General features: G+C 47.6%; 1 non-coding gene across 1 annotated transcript; it reads right to left on the bottom strand.

Annotated features, from left to right (window-relative positions):
* Positions 1 to 14,208: 14,208 nt before the first annotated feature.
* Positions 14,209 to 14,281, bottom strand: TRNAM-CAU (transfer RNA methionine (anticodon CAU)). The gene has a single exon. It is a non-coding gene; the product is annotated as a tRNA-Met (tRNA).
* Positions 14,282 to 18,330: the final 4,049 nt, after the last annotated feature.

The following is an 18,330-nucleotide window of genomic DNA, read 5'->3' on the forward strand; positions in this document are numbered from 1 at the left end:
GTTTCTTTCAGCGCCGTTCTTCGTTCCACTTTTGACTTCATCTCTCCCGGTGGGTCGTTAGTGGCGTCCGGCTTTTCATTCGCGCATTCTGCTGGGAGAGTGTTGCGGTTTAAACGGTTTTTCGTTCTGCTTTGAAGAGCCCGTGGTTGATTGACTGAGGGACAGGCAGACCCTGTTTGGGCGCTCGCGCTGTCAACACATTCCTCAAACGAGGTGCATTTTTTACGCTCGCACACTTGTCCGTCTTGCTTCTTGGCTACAAAAACATCTGCTTCTTTCATGCGGGATCTGATGAGCGCCTCCATTTGAGAGCACGCACCTTCATCGCTCAGTGGTGAGGGCGCCTACTGTGGACAATGCTGGAGCGTGCTCGCGTTTGAAATTTCGAAAGCGTGCATCAGTTGGATTGACTTCGTTGACGTCATTGTTCGATGTTTTCATTTGTATATTTTCGTGTCGGGCGTACACAATAGATCACGGTACTGGGGGCAAACCTGTCGCCTTTCAAATTTCGCTGCACTTATCTTCCCGTTCCTGCGTCAGTTTCTGAATCCTGCTCGGCGCGATAAAGTGTTCTGCCATTTCCGGTGCACTCAGATGCTCACCAACACTGACCAAGAGTTTTGACGCCGTGCATACGTACGTACAGTCTTGGTCAAAAGACTTCAGGCCAAGGGCTTTTCGCTTGAGCCACGTAACGGAGCCATCTAGGCACCATTAAAGACCAAATGATCTTGAGAAGCTGTAGAAGGTTTCTTCTGGCGGTAGAGAAGCTTACTGCATGGCGTGTACTTTGACTGCTCCGCGAGAGACATTAATTCCACTACAAGGGAACGTTGTGGCCTGAAGACTTTTGACGCGGGGTGTACCTACGTGCGATCTTGTGCCGTTGCCTAGCAGCCTGATTTACTACCCGACCTTGGCCGAGTTACTCGGGTAACCTCGTGTAGTAACTAGGGTAAGCTCGGGTAACTTCGGAGGAGCGTCGCTCCAGATTCGGGAGCTGTTGCTCGGTAAAAACAACATAGGTCGCACAATCCCTTCGGGTGGGTGTGAGAGAAGCACCCACCTGGCAGAACAGTGGCGCATCTCTTCACCGCTGAGCCACTGCGCTTGTGGTGGTGTGAAAACTTGCCGCCATCTATGAATGTTAAGTTGAGAATGACCAATTCTGCATATATCAGCATCAACACACTGAAGATACCGTGTCATAGCCTTGAGGCGGAGCTTAAAGTCTCCCCTCCATTTGAAGAATGAACACCCGCTATCACGCGTCTGCTGTTTAACTACGTTAAACACCTATCAATTGTTATTTTCACGGTGTTCAACCAATGCTTCGCTGTTGCTATGGTATTAAATATCAGGTTTCAGGTGACAAGCTACACAGGAGCTATGTTCGACGCCGTAGTGGAGAGCTCAGGATTGATGTCGACTACCTGGGTTTCTTTGAAGGGACAATGAACACGGCTGCATACTATTATTGTTCACAGTAAGAACTGAGAACAATCCTCTTTCCCGCTGTGTTGATATTTGTCCGGCAGCAAAACATTTTTTTTTTTATGGCTGAGAAAATTGAACTTAAAGATTTTCCCGCCACGCGGTTCTAATTCATGGCGTACACGCAGCAAGGACTCCGTGATCACAGCTATGAAGTGAGCGGCGCTGTACCATAGCCTCTCGGATCCGCGATCATAAATCGCCGTCGACGCACGCTGTTTGCGATATCGGCTGGTAGTGGCGACACCTGTATTTTGTTTTTGGACTTTTGTAGCTAATAACAGTTCCGTTTCCGGTGGTGGTGGTCTGTTTATCGTAAGAATGCCGTAGTCTATTTACAGGAGCCAATTTGAACTTGTCATCGGTCTTCCTTTAATGTGCACTGACACAGCGCAACCCACATGCGGCAGTCGTTTGCATTTTTTGCCTGCATCGAATTGCGGCCGCCGGGATTCGCTCCCCCGTCCTCGGGAATAGCAGGCGAGCGTTACAGCTACTAATGGCGTATTCCAATCAGAGATCCAGAGCACGTTCCCCTGCTTCGCAATCCGCAAAGAGAGTTCCAATGGACGATTTGAATTCAGGTCTCGAGTTCGTACTCGATGTGCTCCTTTCGGGATTGAGGATCCGCCGAGAGGAATACTCCGTAATTAGTGGTTGAATTTTTTATTGTTTATTTTTGAGAAATTGGGTGTACTTTTTTATATATATCAAAACCTAGTTTTCTGTTGTTTTCTTTTTTGACGGAGAACATTTTCAAAGAGTAAATTACAGGATTTTTTTTTTTTCGGAGACATAATGTGGTCTTCCATTGCGGTCAAAACTCTCCTTTGCGTTCATCATGGCCTTTTTGCCAGTCCAAACATTCCATTTATAAGTAACGAAAAAAATTATGTTATCGCCTTTAACAAAAGTAACGGAAGCTAAATGGTGCGGCCGTCAGACAAAAAACTCGTTTATTGTTTATGGGGGTTTAACGTCCCAAAGCGACTGAGGCTATGAGGGACGCCGCAGTGAAGGGCTCCGCAAATTTCGACCACCTGGTGTTCTTTAACGTGCACTGACATCGCACAGTACACGGGCCTCTAGAATTTCGCCTCCATCGAAATGCGGCCTCTGCGGCCGGGTCCGAACCCGCGCCTTTCGGGTCAGCAGCCGAGCGCCATAACCACTGAGCCAACGCGGCGGTGAACAAAAACTGAGGTGAAAGTTAATTTTGGAAATGTGGGTGGTCCCCGCCGCGGTGGCTCAGTGTTCAGGGCGCTCGACTACTGATCCGGAGTACCCGGGATCGAACCCGACCGCGGCGGTTGCGTTTTTATGGAGGAAAAACGCTAAGGCGCCCGTGTGCTGTGCGATGTCAGTGCACGTTAAAGATCCCTAGGTGGTCGAAATTATTCCGGAGCCCTCCACTACGGCACCTCTTCCTTCCTTTCTGCTTTTACTCCCTCCTTTATCCCTTCCCTTCCGGCGCGGTTCAGGTGTCCAACGATATATGAGACAGATACTGCGCCATTTCCTTTCCCCCAAAACCAATTATTTTTATTATTAAATGTGGATGGTCTTATAATCCTAGAATTGTTGCCCTCGGTTGAGCGAGAGCACGTGGCATCCATAGTGTGGTCTCCGTGTTGGCGTAATCGATCGGACTGCCGCTTATGAGTCGTGGTAGCCAGAACATGATATATTCTCGTGACGATTATGCATTGTTTCGCGTCAGTGTCCTTTTACGCTTTGCGAAAACCTACTCAATGAATTAAATGCCCTAGACGGGTAGTGGCAGTGAGGAACGCTACGCTAGCTTATAGAAGACGGTCGCTTTGTGCAGGTGTGTAAGGTAGCGGAGCGCTATACTTGAAAACGCACGACTGCGCTACTTCATCCAAAGGTATGCCATATTCTAACCATGCTTCAGGCTGTCGTACTTTGTTAGTTTTTTTGCTTTGACTGAATGTAACTCCTACTCAATAGCCAGCTATTTGCTGCTCATGCATGTCAAGGATGCTGACCTTTTTCGATCAAAACCGAATTTCGAAACTTGAATTCAGCGTACTTTTGTAGGCTTTTTTGTTATTGTTGTTTAAACCGAAAAGTCCACCCCGTATACCTGCAAGCCACCGCGGCGAGTGCTGTTTGGATATTGGTGGTTTCCGCGTGGTTTAGGCTTGCTTATATAGTATTCTCGCCGGGAAGCCGCTTCACGGCTTGTGGTGATATTATAGCATTTGAAGAAAAACGACAAAATCTGGTGATTAATGCCATCTGAATATTGTTAAAGGCCCTCAACATTTATTTCAAAGAAACGTAACAGCCAGAAATCAGTCGATATCGAATGAAACGCTACGTCAGCGCTGGCCAGCTTTAGATAATGTCTGCGGTCATATAGGTACGCATCCATAAATGCTGGGCAAGCGCAATTTTTCAGCGGAAAGTCTTTATGAATGCAACTTTTTTCGCATACCACAAAATTGCACCGTAACAATCAATATATCCGCAGATACCTCCTAGGTATAATTGAAGTTTTCTGCTAATTATTGTCAAAAACGCACCCAATGGTTTTCTATGTCAGTCTTAACTGCTGCGTGCGAACACAGGACCAGATTTAAAAGCAGTACTTAGGTACACATGGGACGGTTAGACCATTCTCATCAATATGTTCGTAACAGTATCTTACAATATTCCGCACTTGCCTTACAATTAAAAGAGAAGCCCAAGAAAACTGGACTTGGAAGGTGCCTTTCTGCGCTTCGCTGAAGCGCATACATACACCAACTTATAGGAGCCTAAAAACACTAGAGTTCAACAAGCACAACAGCTTTTTCTGCAAGCCTTCTTTGTTTTGTTTTTTTTTTCAGTTATAACAACCCTATCAGCCGTCGCGGGCTGCCAATACCTAGATAAAACCGTTAACGCCTAGAGTGCCATATTGCCGCCAATCTTTGTAGTGTTTGCTTCTTCATTCTTCAAAGCTGCCGGCACTCCGCACTCCGCTTTGTATGTGATGCGAGACGCAACCAGGTTTATCTCGATTGTTTGCATTCGGGAGGAGCCGATTCTACGTCGTTCCGGAATGTTCTAGTAACTTTGCACGTTTTATCTAGAAAGTTCGCTGTCAGGTTTAAATAGAGTACGGCCGATCGAGAGCGCCGGGCATCCTGTTCGACGACCACCGGGCATGCTTGTTGCTTTCGTCGCCGCCGAGTGATTCAGTCAATTCTGGTCGCAGGTCATCCCTATAAACAGTTTTCTTTTAGAAGAACTTTTGGCTTCCTTCCCCCCTGCTTCGACGGCCGTCATCACTACGTGACAATATTTAATTCGTTGGCTATTTACGGTTTTATCGCCCGGCTTGCTCAGTCGGTATAGAGCATGAGACTCAATCTGCACATTATCCTATATCAAGCGGCGCCCACGCACAATCGCCGGACGTGTTGTAGCCTGCTGGAATTCTCCACGTTGCCTTACTCGCGTTGAATAAAGCCCAATATCAGAAAAACGATACTGCAGATCGTCCCGTTTTGCTTTGTTTGGCTATTTCTCGACTTCTCAATCAGTTATGATTGCCGAGTAGATGTCGTGGAAAGGAAATGGCGCAGTATCTGTCTCACAAATCGGCGGACACCTGAACCTCGGCGTAAAGGAAGGGATAAAGGAGGAAGTGAAAGAATAAAGGAAGAAAGGTGCCGTAGTGAAGGGTTCCGGAATAATTTCGACCACCTGGGAATCTTTAACGTGCACTGACATCGCACAGCACACGGGCGCCTTAGCTTTTTCCTCCATAAAAACGCAACCGCCGCGGTCGGGTTACAACCCGGGAAGGCTTGAACAGCCGTTTGTAGAAAAGAGTGGGCATTCTTTTTGTGTGCGCGTGTGGTTTTATTGGCCACGTACTTGGACGCGATGACATCAACTTTCCTTTTCTCCCAGTCTTCTTGCTCGCTTCCTACGTGTCCCTCTGCACGTGTAGCTTAGCCAACCGCGCGATATGTCACGGTCCGTATTCTCGCAGTGTTCATTAAGTGTCGGATGTGGTGGTAACGTTACAACAGCTTTCCGTCTTTCCAGTGACGCCATCTCCACACTCGCCATCGCATAAATAATTGTAGTGCAAAGGTGAATATGAATAATAATAATAATAATTGGTTTTGGGGGAAAGGAAATGGCGCAGTATCTGTCTCATATATCGTTGGACACCTGAACCGCGCCGGAAGGGAAGGGATAAAGGAGGGAGTGAAAGAAGAAAGGAAGATAGAGGTGCCGTAGTGGAGGGCTCCGGAATAATTTCGACCACCTGGGGATCTTTAACGTGCACTGACATCGCACAGCACACGGGCGCCTTAGCGTTTCGCCTCCATCGAAACGCTGTCGCCGCGGTCGGGTTCGAACCCGGGAACTCCGCATCAGTTGCCGAGCGCTCTAACCACTGAGCCACCGTGGCGGGTGGCCTGAAATTGCATAAATTAATTACATTTAAGTTGGGCTCGTATATACCGAACCCGGTTATTTCGAATCAATGGATATATCGAATGCGCCGATTATTTCCTTGAAAATCCTGTGTATAAGTACAGGAAAATGGTGCTGTATATCGAAATGCGCGCCGTGTCCCTGTAAGCAGCGCTTCTTCTAACTGCGCTCTTCGATTAGTTTCGCGTGCGGAGACGCACCTATGGCAGCGCTAGCGCTGTGAAACCTTGTGACGAGGTGAACGTGGAGTGAGCTTGAGGGTGGCCTTCGGTCTCTTGTACTTGAGTCTCTATCGCTGAGTCTTGCAGCAGTCATAATTGTTTTTTCTCTTGTCTCTAACCGTGCAATTATGGAATTAGTTATATCTGCTTGTATGAACTGAGACTGAAAAGCCGAAGCGCAAAAGGTAGGTGTAAAACAGCTGTGTCTAGAGTGACTAGTCGGGATAAAATGCACTTAGGTGACGTCATGAGAGCACAATAAATAAAAAATAAAAATAAGTGCAAGCACAGCATTCGTCCGTGCATCTGTCGCCCCTTCGTCCATGTCCAATTTAAGCGCTTCCGTGAAGTCACCACTTCTAAACGCGGTGGTCAAGTCCTATTTTGCGCAGCGCTAAAGGAACTCCGAGCGACAGTCTGCGTATGTCTTAAAAAAAAAGAAAAAGTGAATAAACAAAGCATGAAGACTACGAACAGTTCCGGCGGACTTGTGACCACTCGCACAGTTCGTACGTGCTGCACCTACCTCGGTCTGTGGTTTTCTAGTATCTGTAGCTTTTCTGTCTGCCTCTGTGCCCCAACACAGGCGCCGCGGTCGAGTGTCAGAATTATAGATGGCCCCAAATTTATCGCGTCTCTCGGCGGAACGCCATTTGGTCGCGCGGCTAGCGTGAAATTAGTTTTCTCCTCTCCCAAGCCGTGCCACTGCGCGCTTCTGTGTGCTGCCCATGCGGTGGATTATATACTCGAGCTGGCATTGCTTCGCTCTGACGCTGTGGAGCCGGTGTGCGCTCATTTGGTGTGGCTTCCTCCAAAGCTGCGTTTGTGGAGTACGTGCGCCAGCCGTTAGATGTCACTGCGGTAGGGAATCACCTGCTGCGCACTCAAGCGGAGTACATAGCCCGCAATCTGTTGGGCTTTCTGTACTACAGGAGTATGTATCCCGTGACAAACATATATTTTGGGGCCAGCGATGTAGGCAGTCCCTGACACGGATACCTTGGAGGCTGCCGTGCACCCATCTCAAGGAAATTGTCTTTACTGGCGCTTTTTCATTCCGCCGTCCTTTTAAGACGCAGCATCGAGTGCTGCGTGTCTTATCTCAGAGGATACATATGGCCCCGCATATCTTGAATCATGAAAGCATTATTATGCCTTAAGTAGGCATGTATATCAAGATATCGTCATATATTCACTCTGTTCATTCTTCATATTTACAGCCAGTTATAAGGGCACGGCGGGAGAAGCGGTAAGAGAATAATCTCTATAGTAACCCCCCCCCCCAACCCCCCCTCAAAAATAAAAAATCTGGATTCAGAAGCTGTGAGCAGAAAGGTGGTTACAGTCGAAACTGTTTAATAACGAAATAATGGATATAACGAAGCAATGACGATTCCCCTTTGGAAGCTCGGTCAACAAGGGTTATAACGAAGCAACCACTATAACGAAGTAACACACCCGGCCCTTTCAATTTCCTTATAACGAGGTCCATTTACAGTTGGTTACCCGAATCTAGAACCAACTTGAAAGACGGCCACATAAAAGAGGAGTGCACAATAAGATCGGTGATCCAGCACCGTTCCTGTCCCCGTGTTTTGCGCTTGTTCAATAATTTTGAACTGCAGTGCTGGGGGGGGGGGGGGGGGGGGGGTAGAATACATGCTGGCATCCAGCTCCGCGTCTTACCCGCGTATACACTTGTTGTACGCCCCTTATTTGTTGCCCGCGCTGGCACCTACATTGAGCTCACATCAGCTCACAACCTTGTCTCGGCGTTCTCGCCCTTGGCGGCAGCGCGTTCCACGTCTTCTCTGGACTGGGGGGGGGGGGGGGGGGGGGGGGGGGGGCATGATCACAGCGGAAGTGCGGGCCGCCGTAAAAGCGAATACGAAACAAACGGACCGAGTCGTTTTCATTTCCAGTCGTCCGTCGCTCGAGTCGGCTGCATGGTGTGCCCACAACTGGGGTCGACAAACACTGCGAATAAAAGAAGGCAAGGAGTGGAAGAGGAGGAGGAGGAGGCGAAAGGACACGCATATAATGCACACGCGCAGTGCGGTCCCGCCCGCAGGTTCACTGGCGCCCTCCCGCTGCGAAAATCACCAGGTGTTACTTATAGCACTTTGGGGGTGATGAACGAGCGCCCGTTCCTCCCAGCATGGGGTGCTGGCGTAGCCGCTCCGCTGCCGCCGTGGCTGCGGCGGCGTGGAATAAATAAAAGTGCTCTCCTCGGGAGGTGAGGAGACCGCACGTATGCTTGAGAGACTGCGTACCGCGACGAGCTCGCTCCAATGGGACGCCACGTTTCGTTTCTGAACGTGAAGTCTACCCCCCCCCACCCCCCCCCCCCTTTCTCTGTGGTGCCGGCGAATGTGTGTACGTGCGCCCGCCGTCTCTGCACGTGTAGGCACGGTGGTTTGTCGTGCGGCCTTCTGTTCAAGCGGCTGCAGATGGGCACGTGAGGTCGGCCGGGGTTCGATGTCGCGGATTTAACACGGAGTAGTAATGCGAGATGGGGACCCTCGCTGGGGCTGAGATTTCGAGGCCTATCCTAGAATTCCCAGCTGGGGGTTGGAATTTTATCCGGATCACTCACTCTTTCTGAGCCACCGCGGGTGGCTCAGAGGTTAGAGCGCTCGGCTGCTGACTCGAAGGAATGCGGGTTCGATCCCCAGTCGTGGCGGTCGTATTCCGTTGGAGGCGGAATTCTGTATACAGGCCCGTGTACTGCGCGATGTCAGAGTAAACGTTGAGGAAGCCCAGGTGGTCGAAATCTCCGGAGCCCTTCACTACGGTGTCCCTCATAGCCTGACTCGCTTTGGGACGTTAAACGCCCATAAACTATAAACCACTCTTGGTGGAGTAGTCGGTAGTGTATCTAGGAAGGTGGTTAAAAAAGTAACAGGTGGTGTGAAGACTGGATGGCCCCGGACAGCTGGCAATTATGCAAATGCCGAAGTCAAATTGTCGGTTACGCTAAACTGTGCCGGCATACGGAATACGGATCGACGGCGGCGATAGCGGCAAGTGAGCTCGACTGTCGACAGATTAAGAATAATCGTGGCTTGTCGTCGGCTGTGATCAGCTTAAACGTGACGGCGACCTTTAGAGATGACCGCCTATAAAACTTCCTGCAATATCGAATACCGCAGTAACAGCTGACCGCGGCTACAATCTTTCCAGATAATCTGGTCAACCTATACCCCCTTTAAACAAACAACATTAAAAACTTTAACCCTCTGCGGCAATGTATGTATTCCCTTGTGTATATATATTGAGGATGGCTGGGTGCTTTGCGCCGTGGCACTTACCTGAACCTGCAGAGAGCCCACGGCACCGAGCGATAAAAAAAAAAAAACAACTGACATGTGTGATATGCAGAGGCTGGATTAGAAACAAACCCGGGGGGGGGGGGGGGGGGGGATACTTTAGGTAAAATTCAAACCAAAACTTGTGCAAGGAAACGGAAGGAAAACGTAATTTAATATCTGCCATAACGAGGTTCGGGAAATTTGTCAGAATAACGTGGCGTAGAGGCCGTTGCCTGCAGGTGGACATGGTTGTGGGGATAAGTAGAATATGATAATAATGCTTTTTCGACGGAGAAGTCGTGGGCATCATCATCAGCCGAGTTATCTACATATGCAGTACAAAGGTCTCTCGCATCATCATCAGCAGCCTACCACGCCCACTGCAGGGCAAAGGCCTCTCCCATGTCTCTCCAATTAACCCAGTCATTTGACACTTCTCTTCGTTGTCCTGACCAAGAAAAGCTTGAAGAGTAGAAAATTGAGGCCTTCCTCTAACTGTCTCCGCTGGTAAAAAGCGATCGGAACCGCAAATTATTGTCGGATAAAGTCTTCGTCACTCAAAACGCCTTTAAATTTCGGCCGTTTCCATTGACTCTCACTATTAAAACTTTCAAAGGCGTTGGAACAAAGTAACAATCGGAAACCGGGGCGTCGCAGCGTTCAGATGGTCTGGAAGATCCAAAAACAAAGAAAAATGAAGCCTTCTGAGCAAATTGAGACCGATCCTTATAAAAATAGTCTATATAGACTTCTTATAGACTCTGTTGCCTTCCTACGGATACTTCTTTTTTCTATGTATAGTCTATAGACTAAGTCTACTAAAAGTGTATCGTCATAAACCTCTACATTGTGTATAGAGTGCCTATAGGATTTATCTATAGACTGATCTCTAGGGTTTGTCTACAGAGTCTATAGACTTTCTACAGAGAAGTCTATGGACAGTCTATAGACTGTCTATTGAAATTTCGGAAGCGGCTGTCCGCGGGTTTATTTAAAGACATCTGTCCCCCCCCCCCCCCCCCCCCCCCCCCCCCCATCTGTCGCTTCCCGTTTTTAGTTGTGAATTTTAACTTTAATTGCAGCTGTGGACACAAGCTCACAGCGAAGGAAAGGCATATGCAGGTATACCGATCGCGTGATGCATGTGTGCTACGGCTCGCCGCTTTACACCTGCATCACGCACTGTTCATCGCGCTGTGCGGCGTGTTTCATGTATGGCGGTTGTCGCGACTTAAAAACGAGCGAACTTTATATCTGCTTGAAAGTATTTCAAGTTGAGCAGGCTACATCATGTGCGTATCATTTACCTTTGTTTACGAGGTTTGTCTTCCAGTCTTGGTGGACGTAAAACCATACGTCGTGCCTTTTACCACCTAGCTGAGCTATGCCATAGCATTGGGGTGCTGATTTGGCTCATACATCTCGGGGTAGTGAATGTGTGCTGACGGGCATTTTTGTATCTCGTCCTGACACGCCGCGGTGGCTCAGTGGTTAGGGCGCTCGGCTACTGATCCGGAGTTCCCGGGTTCGAACCCGACCGCGGCTGCTGCGTTTTTATGGAGGAAAAACGCTAAGGCGCCCGTATGCTGTGTGATGTCAGCGCACGTTAAATATCCCCAGGCGGTCGAAATTATTCGGGAGCCCTCCACTACGGCACCTCTTTCTTCTTTTCTTGTTTCACTCCCTCTTTTATCCCTTCCCTTACGGCGCGGTTCCGGTGTCCACCGAGAGATGAGAGACAGTTACTGCATCATTTCCTTTCCTCAAAAGCAAAATTTTCAGCAAGAGCAATGAGAAAAATAAACCTTTATGCTAAAATTTATAGCTGTTTTATGGGAACGGTAACATACATTCTGATGCAGAGGCCTGATTTACTCCTTGAATCCACTGAAGACCGGTCGCATTCAAATGAAGTATGGATAGAAAAAAAAGTTGAAAGGGAGACTCACAAACACTTTAGTGCCAGCAGAACAAAATCTGCCTTTAGTGGACATATCTGAGAAATGAGCATCGGGATTAGGTACGGCAGTCAGCTTACGAACGTTTGACTGCACTGTGGGAATGATCGCTAGTGTCGAGATGTTCCGCGTGTTGTTTGTCTAAAAAGTGATTACTACTTTCACTGCACTATCCTCTTTCTTTGATTACTTTTTTCTCGATCGCTAATCAGACACCCATCCGCTGGAAGTCGTCGAATTGGTGGGTGACATCAAGGAGTGGCCAGAAATTTGCAGTGCCCATATAGTGCCCATATTTCAATTGTAACGTACAAATCCAGTTTGCGTTTGCGGGCCTGTCTAAAATGCGTTAAAATCTTGGCGCCGCACCGCGGTCATGCCATTGATAACAAGGTCAAATTTAACACAGAACGGGGGTAAATTTAACATCGCTCTTACGACATGATCTCAGTGATTTCACGATATTGAAAACAACTTCTTAAGCAATGCGCGACACGATAAAACTAGAAAAATCGCTTGCCCTGTTCTTGTATCCCAGGTTCAACGTCTCTACCAGATTATCATCCATACGTATACCATCCACGAAATGGGTTCAACATATCCGAGAGTTCGTATAATTGGTACAAATATGACGACTTTCCCGTTTACGCAAGACTTCTATCGGCAATTTAATTCCAGGTCGACGCGGAAGTGGTGAGGCGGAAACATGTCGCAACCGCATGGTGACTGTCGTTGCATGCTTCCCTCAAGTGCTATCGGTGTTCCGCTTCCTATTTTTTTATTATGTGTGCAGCCCACACAGTGTTGTCCCGACGGCCATGCATCTGAGAACGTCATTGATAAAGGGATAGAAATCTTTTAAACGGCAAACGACTGTCGAAAAAAAGCTGCTCTGGATTGCATGCTCCTGGGGACTGGCAAAAATGTACCGCCGGAAGCGAAAATGGGCAGTTGATGGGTTTGGAGAGTATATATTTTACTCCCCAGCCTGCCTTCGGACCGAACGCGTAAAGCGTTGCCGTCGACATCATGCCCACATGCTATGCAGCTTGGCGTCATTTTACAAGGCTGATACCCCACTTTGTCATATACCCCATATATGGCATTCCCCTAACAAACACAGTTGCACCACCAAGTTAAGGGGTCCCGGCGATTACTTCGTTTTAGCCGTAGCTTTGTAATAGGCCCGTGTTGACCGAGCTTCCAAGAGAAATCGTCATTCCTTCGTTATATCCAATATTTCGTTATAAACCGTTTCGTTATAACGAGGTTCGACTGTAGTCCCTAGGTTCTCCTGAACCTTCCAGAGCTCTTTTGAGTTTTTCTTGCTGGGAACAGTCTTCACACAGCTCCACCCGGGAGTTATGCCTCGCACATCTGTCCCTGTAAAAGATGGAAGCCGACTTCATACCGTCGTTAAGCGGTCAAACGGAATATTTAAAAGGGAAGGTCTTAAGGGGCTGTGATTTTTCTCTGTTTAACGGAATCTCAACGGCAGGTAATACATAAGAGGTTGCTTCAAGTGCTAATTATGTTCTTTCTTCTCACTGAAGCTGCGTGAATACCATGCGAGGTCACGCCCACGTATACTTCGCAAATCGTAGGAGATTTATCCGTGCTTAGCAGGCTACTTGCGCGACAAGAGTTTCAGTTTTGCTTCTCGATTAAAATAATTTATTTTTAATGCGAAAGCATTAGATGGTGTTTGGTGTTTGAGGGGTTTAACGTCCCGAAGCGAATCAGACTATGAGAGACTCCGTAGTGGAGGGCTCCGGAAATTTCTGCCACCTGGGGTTCCTTAACGTGCACTGACATCGCAAAGTACACGGGCCTCTAGAATTTCGTCGCCATCGAAATTCGACCGCCGCGGCCGAGATCGAACCCGCGTCTTTAGGGCCAGCAGCCGAGCGCCGTAACCACTCAGCCACCGCGGCGGCTAAATCATTAGATGATGGTTATGTCCCGTGTTTCGTGTCAGCAAACCTTTCTCCGTACTGTTACGTAGTTCTGTGTAGGTGAATGTGCAAAAGTTTGATTGTGGTAAATAATGCGTGATGAGATCTTGCTCTGAAAAAAAATTGATTGATTAATTGCAATTTGTTAGTTAACTAAACGCTAAAATTACGCTTGAAATTTTTTTGAATTTTCACAGTAGCCACGGACGAGAGTATAGCACCTGGACGCCCAAACTAGAATAAATAAAGAAAAAAAGAAGTTAAAAGTGAAAGAAAGAAATTAAAAACAGAAACAAAAAATTAAACAGTAAAAAATAAAAATAAATATAACGCATACTAGTGTCGTGCAAAAATGCCCGCTTTCTAGTAAGTTTCATGACGTCACATCCGCTGACGTCACTGCACGTCTATGCACAGAAGCAACGCAATGCTTTCGCATTTCTCCAGCCCGGGTAGCCGCAGTGGCCTCAAAGTTTTTGAGTCACTGAACTGAAATTTCCCGCCGTGTTGGACGTTCTCGACATGCCTTTTTTTCATTGTTGGTGTGTGGACATTAGATTGACACATTTAGCTCACCAAATACTGTTTCCAACTAGGGGCGAGAAAACGCATGAACTTTATTACGATGCAGCATCAGAAGAATCTTCAGGGTATGATTGAGGCTCAGGGAGCTAAAGGATAACATTACCGCCAACTGCTCGGCTATACTAGCCTGCGAGCCCCTGGTTTTTTGTGTTGTGATGATAGTGACATGACTCGCTCACTCGTAGCCTTCAAAAAAAGGGAAGAAAATAACTCCGCCTGCCCCGGGTGAGGATCGAACTCACGACCTTCAGATTATGAGACTGACGCGCTGCCTACTGCGCTACCGAGGCGGATGCTGCAGCGAGCGTTCAAATGTCATCTCACTATCGGTGTCATACAACGATCTGTGTATCTATTTCTTTCCTACAACATGTGCAATAGTCGGATACAGCTAAAAAAAACCAGCGGGTTTTTTACTAAAATGCCGCGCATACAACTAAAAAAATCAGGTGGTTGACATTTCCGGAGGCCTTCACTACGGCGTCCCTCATAGCCTGAGTGGCTTTGAGACGTTAAACCCCCCAATACCATAAACCATGAGCTCAGTAATTTCACGATACTGAAAACAACTTCTTGAACAATGCACGATGCGATAAAAATAGAAAATCACTTGCCATACGCTTATACACTATATATCCTATGCGTTCAACGTGGGTACCAGATTTTCATCCATACGTCTGCCATCCACTAAGTGGATTGAACATATCAGAGAGTTCGTATAATTGGTACGATTACGAAGACTTTCCCGTTTACGCAAGACTTCTATGGGCAATTTAATTCCCAGGTAGACGCGGAAGCGGAGCAGCGGAAACATGTCGCAACCGCATTGTGACTGTTTTTGCATGCTGCTCGCAAGTGCTGTCGCCGATCCACTCGATTTTTTTCTTATTATGTGTGAAGTCCACGCAGTGTTGTCCCGACGACCTTGAAACTGAGAACGTCATTGAGAAAGGGATAGAAATCTTTGAAATGGCTGACTTTTTCAAAAAAAACAAAAAGCTGCTCTGATTTGCGTAAAGCACGGGACTGCACAGCCTACTCGAGACTGGCCTAAATGGACCGCCGGAAGCGGAAATGGGCAATTGAGGGGTTTGGAGAGTATTTTACTCCCCAGCCTACCTTCAGACCGAACGCGTCAAGCGTTGCCGTCAACATCATGTCCACGTGCTGTGCAGCTTGGCGTCATTTTTCAAGGCTCATAGCCCACTTCCATACATGACATCCTCCTCACAAATACATTTGAACCACCAAGTTGAAGGGGCCCGTACGATTACTTCGTTATAGCCCCGTGTTGACCGAGCTTCCAAGGGGAACCATCATGCCTTCGTTATATGCAACATTTCGTTATAAACCGTTTTGTTATAATGAGGTTAGACTGCAGTCCCTAGCTTTTGCTGAACCTTCCAGGGCACCTCTGTGCTTTCTATGTCTGGGACAATCTTTACATAGTTTCAATCGGGAGTTGTGCCTCCTGCAGCTGTCCCTGGAAAAAGTGGAAGCTGGCTTGATACCGTCGGTAAGCATTCAAGCGGCCAATTTAAAGGGGAAGCGCTTTAGAAGCTTTGACTTTTTTTTGTTTAACAAAAACTGAATGGCCGATCAGACAAAAGGGGTCGCTTCAAGTGATAATCATGTTCTTTTCACTGAAGCTGCGTGAATATACCAGCGAGGTCACGCACACCTAGTTCGCTAATCGTACGAGGTTTATCCGTACTTATTTATTGATGTAATATAAAGCGCAAAAACTTGACAAGACGTATCTCTATTGATTGTAAAACATTTTATTCGCCGGGAAGAGCTTGGCAAGAGGTCGCGTTAAGTGGTCGAGAGTACATAGCCCTCGACGACTTTGTCAGCCCACTCCACCGCCAAAACTTGCGTTCTGGGGTCAGAGCTAGCCAGCACGGTCTCCCACCGCTCGAGAGAAGGAGCTGTGACTAGATCACCCGGAGGTGGCTCTATTTTGCAGTCCCACAGGATGTGATCGTAGGTAGCACGTTGGCCACAGTGTTTGCAGTTTGGGTTGTAAAGATCTGGATAAATGTGCGCGAGGAGTGATGGGGTGCGTATCGATCTCGTCTGTAGACGACGCCACGTAACCTCTTGTTCTTTAGTAAGTCTTTTGTCTGGAGGGGGGAAAATTCTCCTCTCTAGTTTAAAATGATTGGTGAGATCATGATATGTGATCATTGAGTCCGTGAAATTCAGGGAGCCAGACTCATCCACTGCCCGGTCGACGAAACCTCGGGCTTTATTGTGGGCTGCCTCGTTCCCCGGATTCCCCGAATGGGCTGGGACCCATATCAATTCGGAATAATTTGGTGAGAATTTGGTTGCGTTAAGGATTCTAAGGGAGGTGTTTGTAATTTGCCCTTTAGCGAAATTATTGATACCCATTTTGGAATCGCTGAGGATGATGCTCCCTTGGGTATGTGCTAGGGCGAGGGCTATAGCCGCCTCTTCTGCCGTTTCAGAGGATTTCGTTTTGATTGTAGCCGAGACGATGTGGTCACCATTCTCGTTCACAACCACAACTGCAAAGGCATTGGTATTTTTGTATTCTGCCGCATCTACATAAAGTGTTGCAGCGCACTGTCTGTATTTCTTAAGTAAGGCTTTGGCTCGTGCTTGTCTTCTACCCTCATGGTGTAAGGGGTGCATGTTTTTGGGGAGTGGTTTGATTAGTAGGGCCGTCCTATAGGCGCGGGGTAAGTGTACTTTAGCATCGTTATTCGTAGGTTGAAAGTTAATTCCGAGCCTGGTAAGAATACTCCTGCCAGTTCTGGAATTGGCTAATCGCCCTGTTTGAGCCATTAAATGGGCTTCTTTCAGTTCATTGTAGGTGTTATGTATTCCTAACCTCATAAGCCTTTCGGTTGAGGCATTTAGTGGGAGTCCTAACGCAGCCTTATAGGCCTGCCGTATCATGCTATCCAATTTGTCCTTTTCTGCTTTCGAAAATTTCAGATAAGGGGTGGCATAGAGTATCCTGCTCAGCGCAAAGGCCTGCACTAGGCGGCATAAATCTCTTTCCCTCACCCCTTGTCTGCGGTTAGCTATGCGGCGGAGTAATCGCGCCGTCGCTTCTACCGTGCGTTTTAGCTTAGTGAGTGTGTCAGTATTTTTTCCATTTGTTTGTAAATACAACCCCAGTATTCTCATGGTCTGTACCTCTTTGACAGATCGTCCATTAACATAGACGTTCATTTGCGGGGGGGATGTCGTGGTACGCCTACCTCTTTGTTTATGACGGATCACGAAGAGTTCAGATTTTTGCTCAGAACAAGTGAGGCCGGAATCCCATGCGCATGCCTCGATGATGTTCACTGCTGCTTGGAGTGTGTCTTCTATGTAGCCTTCGCATCATTTGGTTACCCAAAGTGTGATGTCATCTGCATAGAACGTGTGATGTAGGTCTGGTATTTGTGCCAGTTTGGGGGGAATTTTGATGAGGGAGAGGTTAAAAAGGAAAGGGGACAAGACGGAGCCCTGTGGCGTTCCTTTACTTCCTAGTTTGATTGGGGCAGACTCTATTGTTCCGACCGTTATCACTGCTGTTCTGTTAGTGAGGAAGGATCGGATGTAGTTGTACGTCCTTTCTCCGGGGTTGATTTCTGACAAGTTTGTCAAGATGGCTTTGTGGGTGACGTTGTCGAAAGCTTTAACAAGGTCTAAACCCAATATTGCTTTCGTTCCTGTTCCCTCGTCAGCTTCAATTATGTCCTTGTTAAGCTGCAAGAGAATGTCCTGGGTAGATAGTTGGGCCCTGAATCCTAACATTGTTTCAGGTAGGAGGTTCATGTCCTCCGCATAGTTTTGGAGCCTATTGAGGATGACATGCTCCATGAGTTTGCCTAGGCATGATGTTAATGAAATTGGGCGTAGATTCTCAGTGCTGAGTTTCTTACCCGCTTTAGGAATAAAAGTGATTTTCGCGTGTTTCCACTCTGGTGGTATGTTGCCTGCATGCCAGTATTTGTTCATAAGGTCTGTAACCGCCGCGATCGACGTTGCGTCTAAGTTCCTGAGAGTCTTATTTGTTACTTTGTCTGGTCCTGCCGCAGATGTTGTCCGCAGTTTTCCAATTGCGTACCAGACCTCTGCGTCTCTGATGTCTGCGTCTAAATTTGGATTAGGAGTCCCCCGGTAGTCTGGTTGTGTGGTACTATCATCCGTGTTTAGATAACGTTCTGCTAGCTCTTTGATTAGGTCTTCAGTTGTACCCTCATATTTATGTATGAGTCTGTACAGTTGACTTTGTTGCACGGGACGTGTTTGTTCTGGATCGAGCAGGTGTCTTAGAAGATGCCATGTCTTCTTGTTTCCGAGCTGTCCATTG

The sequence above is a fragment of the Amblyomma americanum genome, chromosome 5 (assembly GCF_052857255.1).
Source record: "Amblyomma americanum isolate KBUSLIRL-KWMA chromosome 5, ASM5285725v1, whole genome shotgun sequence".
NCBI classification, from domain to species: domain Eukaryota; kingdom Metazoa; phylum Arthropoda; class Arachnida; order Ixodida; family Ixodidae; genus Amblyomma; species Amblyomma americanum.